At 44.0% G+C, this 13,246-nt stretch overlaps 1 long non-coding RNA gene across 2 annotated transcripts in view; it reads right to left on the bottom strand.

The window, feature by feature from the left end:
* The window catches only part of LOC125976257 (uncharacterized), a 41,424-nt gene that overhangs the window by 6,325 nt on the left and 21,853 nt on the right, over positions 1-13,246 (bottom strand). Inside the window, exon 2 of one of the 2 annotated variants that reach the window (XR_011087517.1) lies at positions 292-336. The exons of the other annotated variant lie outside the window; for it this stretch is intronic. This is a non-coding gene — a long non-coding RNA (uncharacterized lncRNA). The remainder of the gene's footprint in view (positions 1-291; positions 337-13,246) is intronic. 2 annotated transcript variants of the gene reach the window in all.

The following is a 13,246-nucleotide window of genomic DNA, read 5'->3' on the forward strand; positions in this document are numbered from 1 at the left end:
GAGAAAAATCACATCTAAGAACGAAAGTCGCGGGGCAGCAAAGCTCACTCTGTTGATTTATCTGCCTATTTCTCTCTGCTTCTGTCCGTCCTTCTTTCTAGTAATTATCATCCAGCTGCGGGACGGACAATGCTTGGCATTCTTCCAGATGGCTGACTTCATACACTTTGTGCCACGCTCAATTTGGAGCGTAACGGAAGCTGGGCATGACTGGCACCCTCCAGGGCATTACTGCCTCTCTCTATGGGACGCTGTGTGTGCGCATGTGCGTGTATGTGTGCGTGTACGTACCATAAATCATGGCGTACTCATTTGTCGTTTACTTCATTCGCCTCACTAGGGTAAGAAAAAAAGAAAAATTATGAGTTGAATTAATTTCATTAACGTATGTTTGAACTGCATCCATTTGCCTGAAATTAAAATGAACAAATAAAGAAACGGCAGCACTACTGTCATCTACTGTTGTGAATGTGCAATTACATTTTATTCTTTTACAGTAAAAACACAAACATGTTCCCCAGTCACTCTCACGCCCTAATTTGAGAAGGACTACTCTGAGCAAAAAAAAAAAATGTTCCTATGCAAATACCGTAATTTCCGTACTATAAACCGCACCGGACTATCAGCCTCACCAGCTAAAATTCGGGGATATTTTAGTTTTTTTTCTTACATAAGCCGTACCGGACTATAAGCCGTACGTGCACACGTGTTTTTTACAAAGAAAGACAGTACACAGAAAGCCTTTTTAAAGTTTGAATAACATACTTTAACATCTCTTTCTAAACATTACCTGTGACGCAGCAGTAGTACCGCAGCAACACGGAAGTGTGCACGCGAGTTATTAACAAAGAAAGACTGGACACAGAAAGCTTTTTTAAAGTTTTAATAACATACCTTAACATTTCTTTCCAAACACTGCCTGTGACGAGGCAGTAATACCGCAGCAACACGGAAGTAACACAGGATTAATAGGGTTTGATTAAATAAAACATACCGGTAAAAGTCACTGAGACGCGGCGGTAACACAGCAGCAACACGGTAGCACAGCACTAACAGGGCTGATTAAAAAAACATACTAGTAAAATAAAGAGCTTCATCGTCTTCATCTTCCTCCTGTGCACTGAAACCATCGAAGTCTTCCTCAGTGTCCGATTGGAATAGCGTTAGATATCCTTCGCCTCACACTTTCTCAGTCTCTCTTTCGTCGTCGCTTTTATGCATTTCTTCGAGTGTGACGAGGGTCTGTTCATGCTAATCTTATTCATGCACGAAGCGCTAAATTACATTAAACTAGCGAGCGACACGTATAGATCCAGAGTAGACGGGACCACGAAATAAAGAAAAGGGTGCCGCAACACAATGTCATCAACATCGACTGCCTTTAGCTTAAAAGCGCCATCATATGCATTTCTTTTGTCCCCCATAATGACGGTTTGTGTATAAAAGCTTCCTTTCAGTAATGTCGGTCTTGATCGCGTTCTGCGTGATGCGCGAAATGTTCAAAACACAAACTAGCACGTCTTCTTTGGCACATTATCTCTTCTTCGTCTGTCTCGCTCTTGCTTCCTGCTAGAGCGCCCCCTGGAGACCGTAAAAATCCATAAATACACCGCGCAGCCATTTAAGCCTCAGGGTTCAAAGTAACCTTCTTAATAAAATGCATTAAAAGTTCACATTCATTACAACTTGTTTTTGGTGAGCAAAATGTCAGAAGAATTGAATTTAAATGCTGATTGGGTTTTAATACAATGCAGATGGTTCAAAGAGCGCCACTGCTTTATGTAACCTCTGAGTCACATGGCAGACTAAGAGAAAGGGTTTAGAGCACAGGTGTCAAACTCAAGGCCCGTGGACCAGATACGGCCCGCCACATCATTGTGGCCCGCGAAGACGAATTGTGCATCAAATTCCTGTGTCTTTACTAGAATTGCAAATTGTCTTCACTTTTAATAATATCTTTTTTTTTAAATATTTGACCAGTTTTTACTCGTCTGATTTGAAAACGAGTTATTTGTCAGTTTTGTAGCTTTTTCTGTATATAATATGAGGTGCTCATACATTTATTTGGGTTGACAGTCATAATGGCCCTCCGAAAGAAGCTATGACTACAATGCGGCCCGCGAAAGAAATGAGTTTGACACCCCTGGTTTAGAGCCCTTTGACGCAGGTCACCTAGCGTGCATTCCTACGAAAGCTCATAATAGTCACAAGCAAGACAGCCAGAATAAGCAGCAGTCATAGTACTGTTTCAAAACAGTATTTTTGTTGTTGTTTTTTTCTTCAAGATACCGCACAACAGTGGTCCACAGCCTTTTTACGAGTGTATAAAAGTGATCAAGTCATCACAAAAATCACGAAAAAAATCTCATATAAGCCGCACCTGACTATAAGCCACAGGGTTCAAAATTTTGGAAAAAAGTCGCGGCTTATAGTCCGGAAATTACGGTATATGTGTAAGAAGACAATTGTTTGGACAGGAATGAGATTAGATCATCTTGAAAAGTTGCAGCAATGTAAATTCTTTGTGATCCAGCAACTCCATAACTTGTAATATCTGAAACAAATGTAATTGAATGTGGCCCTACGCGCAGTATACAACTTGACATTTCAGTCAACTCTATCAGGCGTCGCTCCCCCTTGAACTGGGTCAAAGGAGGACAGTGTTCCACTCCGCAACAGGCAGCCAGTCACCCAACCAGACCATGAGCTGAGAGATACAGCACCAACAATTCACTCACCACGGACACTTTATACGGTCATTGTACACATGCTGTACTGTACACACACTCAAAAGCATCAACACACACACACAGACACACACACACAGCGGCTCTGTGACTCCAGACTTGAGTGAATGGGGAGCTGTGCAACGCAAGTCTTCCTTCCTCGAGTACAATGAGGACCTGTCTGCTTCCAGTAACCCGCAGCTCACTGACCGAAAAAAAAAATGAAAGAAAGAAAAACAACAACAACACAACAGAGGCCAGCTCTTATGTTTAGGACAGAAGGGCATTCTACGAAAAGACACAAATGCCAATAGTTGATCTGTTGTGTTAAAAAAAATGCCTCTGAAGAAGATGAAATAAGAACATAAAGGCTCACAGTCCAGCTGACATGGTGCCATTGGGCACAACTTGACACCATTGGCAGCGAAATCTTTGGACAATGCAAGATACAATACTTGACAATCTCTGTTTTGGGCACAGTAAATAAAGTTTAGCTCTATCTCGCCGTCAGTTGGTAATATTGCGCGATTTGCAAAAAACATGCTAGGTGCTAAGTGTTAGCCTGGTGCTGGGGTGCCCAAAAAGGGGCCCCCCCACAGTGTGCGGAAGGATTGTGGTTGGAAAAGGGTTTGGACTGGGCCTTTGTTTGTCTCTCTGTGTGCTGACATCACTGTGCTGATGGCACCAAATCCACATTGTAGCGCACACAGCACTTTCTAAACAAAACACCAGCACGTGCGCCCATGACCTCGAATGCCAACTTGACCAAAAAAAAAAAAAAAAAAAAAAAAAAAAAAAAAAAAAAAAAAGCTCAGCTCAACACATGCACCACCGTATACGCTCATCATCTACAAAGGCAAAGCATGTTGACAATTTAACCTCTCTCAATCCCAAATATAACTTTTTGTTTTTGTCTGGACCAAATTGTGCTTGTTTAGCATGTCAGAGTACGTTGACATTTAGAAATGGGAAAAAATCTCAGTTGATTCAAAACAGCGGTCAGCACACAGAGGTAATTTGGTCAACTGTACCATCTCAAGGGTGGATGCAGTTTGGGAGTTGAGGGCTCACATTATTTGCTTTCCAATGATTGATTAATTTGGATCTATTTGCTTTCAAGAGCGCACACGCACACGCGCACACATGATAAAGCGCTCAAACGATGGACCTGGGAAGTGGCTGGAATGGACCCGCCACTCACAGCCACTCAAAGGCAATCAAAGCTGATGCGAGTGCACACGTCTCGCACACGCACACACACACACACACACACATGCACGCACACACGCACACACACGCACACGCACACACACGTATACACACACACACACACACACACACACACACACACTGACATAAATAAGAAAATGAGGAATGATGCCAGCACTCGACCAAGTCAGATGTGAACCAACTGTATTCAACATACTTTGTATGAAGGTTGAAGAAAATATTGGAAGATAAAGAAACAAACAGTGAAATGACTTTCAAAGCCACGTCTGGAGATGTGAAGCATCTCACGTGAGCAGAGGCAAGTGTCAAGTGATTGCAGGCTCGACAATAGAATGCGAGACGAGAAGAAGAAAAAAACAAGCGAACTGGCATGGAAAACACTTTCACAAATATTTTAACCTGGATGAGGAAATATTTAAAAAAAACTTTAAAATCTCTGTACAATTAAAAAAGTGTGAATACTCTTAAATACTTTAAGACTCGTGTCCATGGATTTTTTATACACTTGTTTTCACAGCAAACTACCTACACAAATGCATTTTAACAGCTTTCCAATAAACTTTTAATGACCACTGAAAAGGCTCAACTCATCAACAAGGGCTTTTGAAACACACACACACACGCACACACGCACACACGCGCACACACGCACACACACACACACACACGCACACACACACACACACACACACACACACACACACACACACGCGCGCACACACACACACACACATAGTACGGACACACGCACACACACACACACACACACACACACACACACACACACACTCAGGGTCCTGTCAGGGCCAACTAAGCGGAGTAGCCAGTAAGGCAGCGTTTGGATTGGCTGGACAGAGGTTGCCGGGGGTTACGCTGGATTTGCCGGACCACCTGCTGAGTTTCAGCCACCAACTGACTGAAAACATTTACATCAGAAACCTCTTGCAATGGAGACAGGGCAGAAATAAATTCAAGACATGAGCAACTTACAAATGGCAGACTTTTTTATCGCTTTCCAAGAATATGTGATGAAAGTGTCGCCAGCAAGATGATTTTTGACTATCTAGGAAGTTGCCTGACCTTCATTAATGATTTAATGTCAAAGTGGTGGCTTTGGTTGATTTTTTTTTTTTAATTTTACTCTATTTTGTCTGCTTCAATGGCAAGCCGCATTGATGAGCAAGTTGAAGGTTTTGTGGGTTTATCTAATTTGGAGGTTGCTTTGTAAGGCTTGCTAATGTATTCAGGTCAACTAAATGTGGGACTGTAACAAACGACATAGAAGTTCAATTAATTTATTACAGATCGTCTGACGATGATCTAAACATTAGGGCATATAAATGAACATTAGTTCAAATGAAGCACATCACCAACCCTAACCCTAACCCTAACCCTAACCCTAACCCTAACCCTAACCCTAACCCTAACCCTAACCCTAACCCTAACCCTAACCCTAACCCACCAACACTACAGTCAGCTAAATTTCAGTTGAAAAAGTTGGTGTCACAAAAGTTCTGGATGCTGGGCTAAAGGGAAAAAAAACACATCGTGTGTATATGGGGCCAATCCCCCCCCCCCCCACAGCAACCTTACATGTGTGTGCGTGTGTGTGTGTGTGTGTGTGTGTGGGTGGGTTGCTGGGTTGGGTAGTGGTGGGGGGCACTGTGACCCGCAAACTGACCTCCTCAAACTTCAAACTGAATACTTGTGGCAGTTACCACGACGACAGAGCTCTCCGAGCCTTATCCTACTTACTGAAACGAGACGAGATGAGGAGTGAGGAGAAGTAGGAAGATGAGGAGGAGGAGTGGGAAGAGCGAGAGGAGGAAGGCGGCGGTGCGGGGTGAGAGGCGGCCGAGGCGGAAAGAAAACGAAAGGTGTGCAAGTAGAGCACGAGAGAGCAGCGGCCGGGTAGAAAAGCGAAACTTGCTGCTGTCGCATGTCCGGTTTTCACTTGAGTCCATCCGAAAGTTGACTCTTGGTGCCATGGTGAACTTTTCCAGTGTGAACTTTGTGTTTGTTCTCCACAACAAAGTAAGACACTCATGTTAATGTTTGACTTTGCCAGTGGAGACTGTGATGGCGACTCCAAATCAAAAGTGGCCACATTTGTGTCCCCTGGCTAGCTGTCAATCACCAGCGAGAAGATCCCAGCAACTTATACATCACTTCACTGGTTTCTTTTATATCAAACAAATTGTTTTAGGTTATTCACCTGACATGTTTCGGCGGTTTCTTCCGCCTTCATCAAAAACATGTCAGGTGAATAACCTAAAACAATTTGTTTGATATAAAAGAAACCAGTGAAGTGATTAAATAAGGAAAAACAAAATGAACTTAGTACAACTTATACATCAGCGTTTTAATCTCTGCTCAACACACACACGAACACACCGGGCGTGTTCTCAAGGATCCTGGAGACAGCTAATGTTTCTCCTGATTTTCCAAAACTGACATGCAACAAAATGAAGTGGTTCTGGCTCTATTCAGCCGATACAAACAAATTGTATTTCCACGTTCATAGCGCAACATTCTCATTTGTGGCATTAATCATTTCTGCCTTGAAAATGAACAGCGGATGGTGTTGCCATTAAAGGGGTACTCGTGAACAGCAAGTGCAGGCTGTCAAGGCTAACAGGCCCGAGTCCTCCCTTGGGGCCTCGGGGCCTGCGTGGCCGTAAAGCGCCGTCAGTTGGTAAATCGGTAAATGATTCCGGCTGTCATTTAATCAATATGAACAGGCAGCAGCTGTCACACATCATCGTCTCCCCCGGGGGTCATTGTCAACACAAGATGAAAAAATATGGCTCCGGGTGCGGCCAGACGCCTTTTCACAGGCTTCAATTGAAACTGGCAGGCCGGCGAGCACTTCTAGATTTGTATCAAAGTTAAATGCTAGATAGTTGCATTTCATTTGTTGATTACTATTTTATGCTACTATAGGAATTACACTTGTGCAGACGTCCAACAAGGCCTAAGAAAATGTTTTATTATTGTCATCATAAAGATAACATATATTTATAATAATCCTGCTTTATGTCTGTTTTTCACAAAGAATTATTATATATGCAGTGGTAACACAAGTAACGACATTAATTCATTTTGTGACCTAATTTTAACTATAAACGTTCAGATATCAAGGCAATTTTCCTATTGAAATGAATGAAATAGCAATTAATCAGTTCCACTCCTCCAATTATTATTATTTACATTTTATTAGCTGTGGTCGTTTTTAAAAGTACTTTATAAACAAAGTTAAATTGCAATTACATGCACCTTTAATACGAAAATGATAGTCGCCACACTTTTTTGACTCGTGAGACGCCAAAGTTCCGGGATGTGAAAGGACTGCGGGGGGTATTCTTCTCCTCTCCTCTTTCCCTCCTCCCGCGTCCTGACGTGAGACAGTGAAATCTCATCCCGCCATTCTACCAACGCTGATAGTCGGCAGGGCGGGACATGTCACTTCACTCATGTATATGTGTGCGTGCGCGTCCCGACTCACAATGACGCGAGCAGAGGGAGGGGGCCAGGTGAGAGGTTTGCGGGGGAGGGCGCTGGGGGAGGTGGGGGGTGACAGGGCTCTGATCTCTCAGATAGGGAGATAGCCACCTGATTCAAATGGCTCGCTTGTTCCCGGCAGTCACTTGATCGGCGTGTGAACTGACTCCTCTCTTATTTACAATCGGATGCTACTCGATGACCTGCCCAACCCGGGATTGCCAGAACTGCTCTCTCGTTCTCTTTCTCGGTCTGTCTGGCTCTCCTATATTTAACACCTCACTCTCTCACACTCACACACAAGTGAACTTGGAAGAGCCACAACAGACAACAATAGTAAATTTTAGTATTGCAATTACATTATTTTTAGGATGTTTATTTACATCCACCGTTTGTTTTAAAATATCTGTTGCCTTGTCAATCAATACTTCATCTATAGCATGTAGCATTGTATGCTAGCATTTACATTGGCCTTACAAAAGGTCTGGTCGCAGTAACCTCAAAGTGAGTTTGCTTGCATGTGGACAAAAAGCCAAATGCATCACCAAAAACAAGTTTTTGGTAACAATGTCATTTCGGCAGTTGTGATGATATTTTGATGAAACATTTTGAGTACATTAGTCGAAGACTTACTCATGTTTGCAAGCGTGAGACGTGACAAGGAAATGGGCTTGACTTTAAGGGCGAATGTAATCGTCCCCCCCTTGATAGAGGTTCTTACTGTGTGCGACGGAGACAAGTTGAGTCTATACGGCATCTGCCTGGCTGCCAGTCTCTAACTGTCCTGTCTGATTATCTCACCCGGTCGGCCCCGAGGGGACGGCCATACTGAAAGAGGCCACTCTTCCGTCCAACAACAGCTTCTGTCAGAGAGGGAGACCTCAGAGTCACCGGCTCCAGAATAGCAACTGATGCAATCAAGAGAAAGCCACACTGCCCTCAGCACGACTGGCCTCACGTTTTTATGCATCCTGAAAAAAACAATTGCCCTTCCTACTCCAAACTTGAACACCTATGGACCCATTTTACGTTCGACGTCATCAAAAGCTGCGCACACCACTGGCTCAAAACAACGTGAGACGTGTTTGTGTGTGTCATTGTAGTTTTTTAATAATTTTACAAACGGCGGCCCAACATGTGCTGAAACCATACTCGTCAACAGGGGGGCGTGGTTTAAAGTTTAAATGGGTAGTTCTTTTTTTGATGATTTAACACGTTTTGTTTATTTAGCGTGCTGCCGTCACATAGCTCATCAATGGCTTTCTTTTCACAACTTTTTCAAACATGTCAGACCCCCTTTAACCCCTCTTTTCTCAACATACAATTCTGGATATGTCATATTCTAAATTAGGACAACCCCCGTTGCCCCCCTCTCCGTTTAATGTGCGAGTAGACTTGTTGGTCAACAGTTGGGTTGGATTGGGTTGGGTTGGGGACCTCGGAGAGGGAGGGAGCCCCGGAACAATGGCTGGCGCTGTTGTGAGCTGGAGGGAAAGAGAGAGAGTCAGTCTGATGACAGCGTGAAAGAGGTTAGTGTCTATGCTGGGAATTGAGAGTGGAGAGTGGGGGGGTGGGTGTAGGCGGGCAAGCGGGCGGGTGTTCCCGTGTCTGTCGGCTTGTTAATGATGATGCATGCTCATCGGCTCAACGGCCTTCCCCATCAAGGAATCTCCAAATGCCTACAAACAACCTCCGAAAGACTGTCGAACAAAATCCACCATTTTTGTAGTGCTCCCTAACTTACACACAGACAGACACACACACACACACACACACACACACACACACACACACACACACACACACACACACACGGTTTCCCATCCATATAAACATTTGCAACACTGAATAAATTTTACTTTTCAAATGCAAAATGAAGAATAAACACCGGCACTGTAAATCCTCGTTGTGGAAAGGTAAACTAGTTGCCATGACGACCGTTTTTCTACTTTTGTATTTCTGGCAGGAGTCTTCTACGAATGGAAGATGAAAAAGATGAAGAACGGTAGTCATGGCAACGACATTACTCTTCCACAAAGATTATAGGCACCAAAAGGCCCGTCAACTGAGCAGGATTGCACCTTTGGCTACAAGGCCACACAGGATTCCGGTTAACGAAAGCCAATTTGAATCAAAAAGAAAAACTTGAATGTATTTATTTTTTGGACGTTTTGTTGTTCTACACTGGGCTGAAGTATTCTGTCTTTTGGGGAACTTTGACTAACTGAACCGCACAACGCTCTGAATTTCCGAAGTGGTGCGCTCGGAGTGCACAAACCCGCCCTAAAAATAACGAAAGAAATGTTTTTACATTGATGGCAAGAAAATCAGCAAAATAACGAGGTAAACCCGCAATAGAAGAAGCCGAAATAACCAAACTGACTTTTTTTTTAAATTCAGGGGCCGCTCAGAGTGCGCCCACTGGTTCAGTCGCTTTGCCTCAGCAGTTGTAAACAACGAACATTAAAAAGTGTCCCTCCCTCTCCGCATCAATCAAATCTGGGCAATATTTTCATGAGGACAAACTGATAGTTTCAAGCATGATGAATGATTTCGGTACTGCTCGCTCCCCATTGCAGCTGCACATCAAAAGCTTGCCAAGCTACAACTTGTTTTCTTTTAGTTCTTTTGAAAGCATCAAACCACGCAGCATTATCAGCCCGACCATGTTATTGAACTTTCTGCTATTAACATGCGTGTCGGATCGTGAAAATCATTTCAGTTGGTTTTCCTTGCAGCCTATATTCCTCTAGCGTCCCTCTCCTCCCCACCCCCACCCCAAACCCTCCCCCGGCCTGAGGAGGGGCAATCCTCACCACGGCCACCAAATTTCCGGACAACAAAAGATCAGCAGAGCATGCGGAACTTTCACTTGCAGTTGCTCCCATGCGGTCGGTCGGCCAGTCACCTGTTGCCTCACGCCGATCGCAGCCGCTCCATTTTCCTCACTTTTTCATTTCGCTCACCTCGACCTCGACGACACGCCGTGATTTGCGCACACGCTGTAGATGTTCTGACGCATCTTGCAATTACACCAAAGGTCGGCCTCCGTTTGAGCTGCTTTGTCCTCTTTGCATGAGTGCAGCCAGCCAAGCGTTTGACCTTATTCAAATCATAAAGAGATGCTGCTTGCCGATGGCAGAAAAGACCAATTAGAGTGCCCTTGGATGCTGCCAGCGTACTTTTAATATCTCATGTTAGTTTGAACATATTGACAGTGATTAGCAACTGGTGACGTTTATCTTTTAAAGACATCAAACAATATCCAGGAGTTAGTCCAATTTTTGTAGCATTGAAATGACCTCATCTACTACTTAGCGGCAGAGTTATTTTTATTGCCGGTTTGAGCGCAGAGTAACCGCAGACAGAGCAGGCGGGCCGGATGACAACAGGCTTGATTGTCGTCGCCGGGCCCTTTTCACAAATCCTCAGCTCATCCGCATGCAAGTGGCCGTTTACACTTTCTCCTGACCTAAAATAATCTCCTCAAGAGGCAAAACAGGACTATGGAGGAAAAAAAAGTATTAGCCAATCCTCATCTGTCAGAGGTGCATCAGATAACCCAAGACAATTTGTCAAGCCAAGTTCCCGTGCTGGCCTTTACAGGTTAGTATGACAAAAATGTCACCATGGAGTGTGAATCGCACACGGCGTTTCGTTTATAAAGCTGTCAGCGTCAATGAGCACAGATGATCAATGCAACCGGAGCTGCTGGCTCATGGTGACGTGATGGTGTGAGCCAGTGTGGGTGGGGCGAGTAGAGGCCCGGAGCCACCTAGAACACAGGCTGAGAGCGCTGCGAGGCTGATGGCATGCTGTTGTGTCAGTGTGTGGTCTTATTCACTGTGTGTGTGTGTGTGTGTGTGTATGTGTATGTGTGTGTGTGTGCGCGTGTGTTTGCCAAAGAAGCGCAGGTGCAGGAAAGAGAAGCGGGCGGTGTGCTCTCTTTCTCTTACACATCCACTACTTGTAGGCTTTACATACAACTTCATCTTTACAGCAATGAAGCTGAGCAATAATACAAGCAAAAGCTGCCCTCTGTGATTATTAACTGGAAATGCATTATGATTTTCTGGTGTGTTCAGATTATAGATACGTATGTATATATATTATATATATATATATATATATATATATATATATATATATATATATATATATATATATATATATATATATATATATATATATATAGAGAGAGAGAGAGAGAGAGAGAGAGAGAGAGAGAGAGAGAGAGAGAGAGAGAGAGAGAGAGAGAGAGACACACACATTATATATATACACACACACATCCATAATTACTACACAAACTACACACACTTAAAAATGCTAGGTTAAAAAAGAACAATTTGGGCAAAAAAATTGGACCGACCTAATTTTAAGGGTACACATTTGCATACTAATAAACACAAAACTCAATTCTTGTCTAGATCAAACACAACTGAAAACCCTGTACGCTTTAAACGTTTTAAGAAGTTTTATTTTGCGTGGGGATTACAGCCATGGGTGCCCCGCTAGACCCAACCCTGGGTAACCACACGCCATGGCAACTTATCACACGTAACATCTGGGAGTCTTTTTTTTTTTTTCATCCCCGGGCGAAAAAAAAGCAGAGGCGCGCGCTTCGCACCTGTTGCAGTCTAAATATCCCCAAGCGCCAGGACGACACTCAGCACGCGAGCACAGGAAGTGGAGGAGAGCAGAATGGATGGAGAGGAACACAAAATGTGCCCATTTAAGGAGGCAAAAACAACGTAAGCCAACGAGTCCAAATACAATCATCATGGTTCATTCAGGGCCCCTCCGAGTTTCCGCATTTGTTCCAAAATGCTTGACGCGAGCGCCACTTTAAAATACTTTCTTGTATGATATTCTTGAGTCATATTCGTTTTATTTCATTTGACACAAAAAATGAATGTAAAAAAAGTCTGTTAATACACGCGATTTATTTTCCAAGGCCTTGTTTAGCGCTATTGAAATTGCACAAATGTTCATTTCCAGAGTATATTAGCGCCGACAATTAACCGCGCAGCGAACGAGCACAAATTTCAGAAAAACACGATCAATGTGTGACATCCTTTGTCTTGGCCTCTTGTAATAAATAACATAAATTATCCAGCGTGTTTTGATCCTCCAGAGCAAATCGACAAGCAGGCTTAAAGAAATGAAACGTATAGAGTACGTTGCATAATTTCGTCAAAGCCTTTTTCGCCACATCAAAGGTGACAACATAATTTATTCTGTCCTCAGGGCCACTAAACAGGGACCCGATGTTTCTACAAAGAGGGGAGGGGTGGGGGGGGCCAGAGACTCTTTAATAGGCTTTCCTGTTCGGCCTTTTAGACACAAATTGTTTATCACCGGTGTCCTCGCCTATTACAAACAATTGCGCGTCTTGGATCAATAAATAATGAAGCTACCAACGATCCCTTAACCTTTGATAGGCTCGGCTGGGAGGGAGAGATGAGTGCAGGAGCGAGGGGCCTCTTCAAATATTCATCTGCCGGTTAATGTGAGCCGGGCTCCCCCGGGACCCGAACCCGCAAAGCACAACGGCCCTAATCTTAATCTACCTCGGATGCAGCGCGCACACTCGCCCCCCCCCCCCCCCCACGCGCGCGCGCGCACACACACACACACACACACACACACCAGACCAGATTTAAAACCGTTAGTAATTCAAAGCGAGCTGTTAGCTCATTTTGAGGATTATTTTTTTTCAAGAGAGGAGAAGCCCCGGCCGGCTGGCTGGCTGCCTGGTTGGCGGGCTGCAAGACGCATTTAGTAGC

This window comes from Syngnathus scovelli, chromosome 10 (genome assembly GCF_024217435.2).
Source record: "Syngnathus scovelli strain Florida chromosome 10, RoL_Ssco_1.2, whole genome shotgun sequence".
NCBI lineage: Eukaryota > Metazoa > Chordata > Actinopteri > Syngnathiformes > Syngnathidae > Syngnathus > Syngnathus scovelli.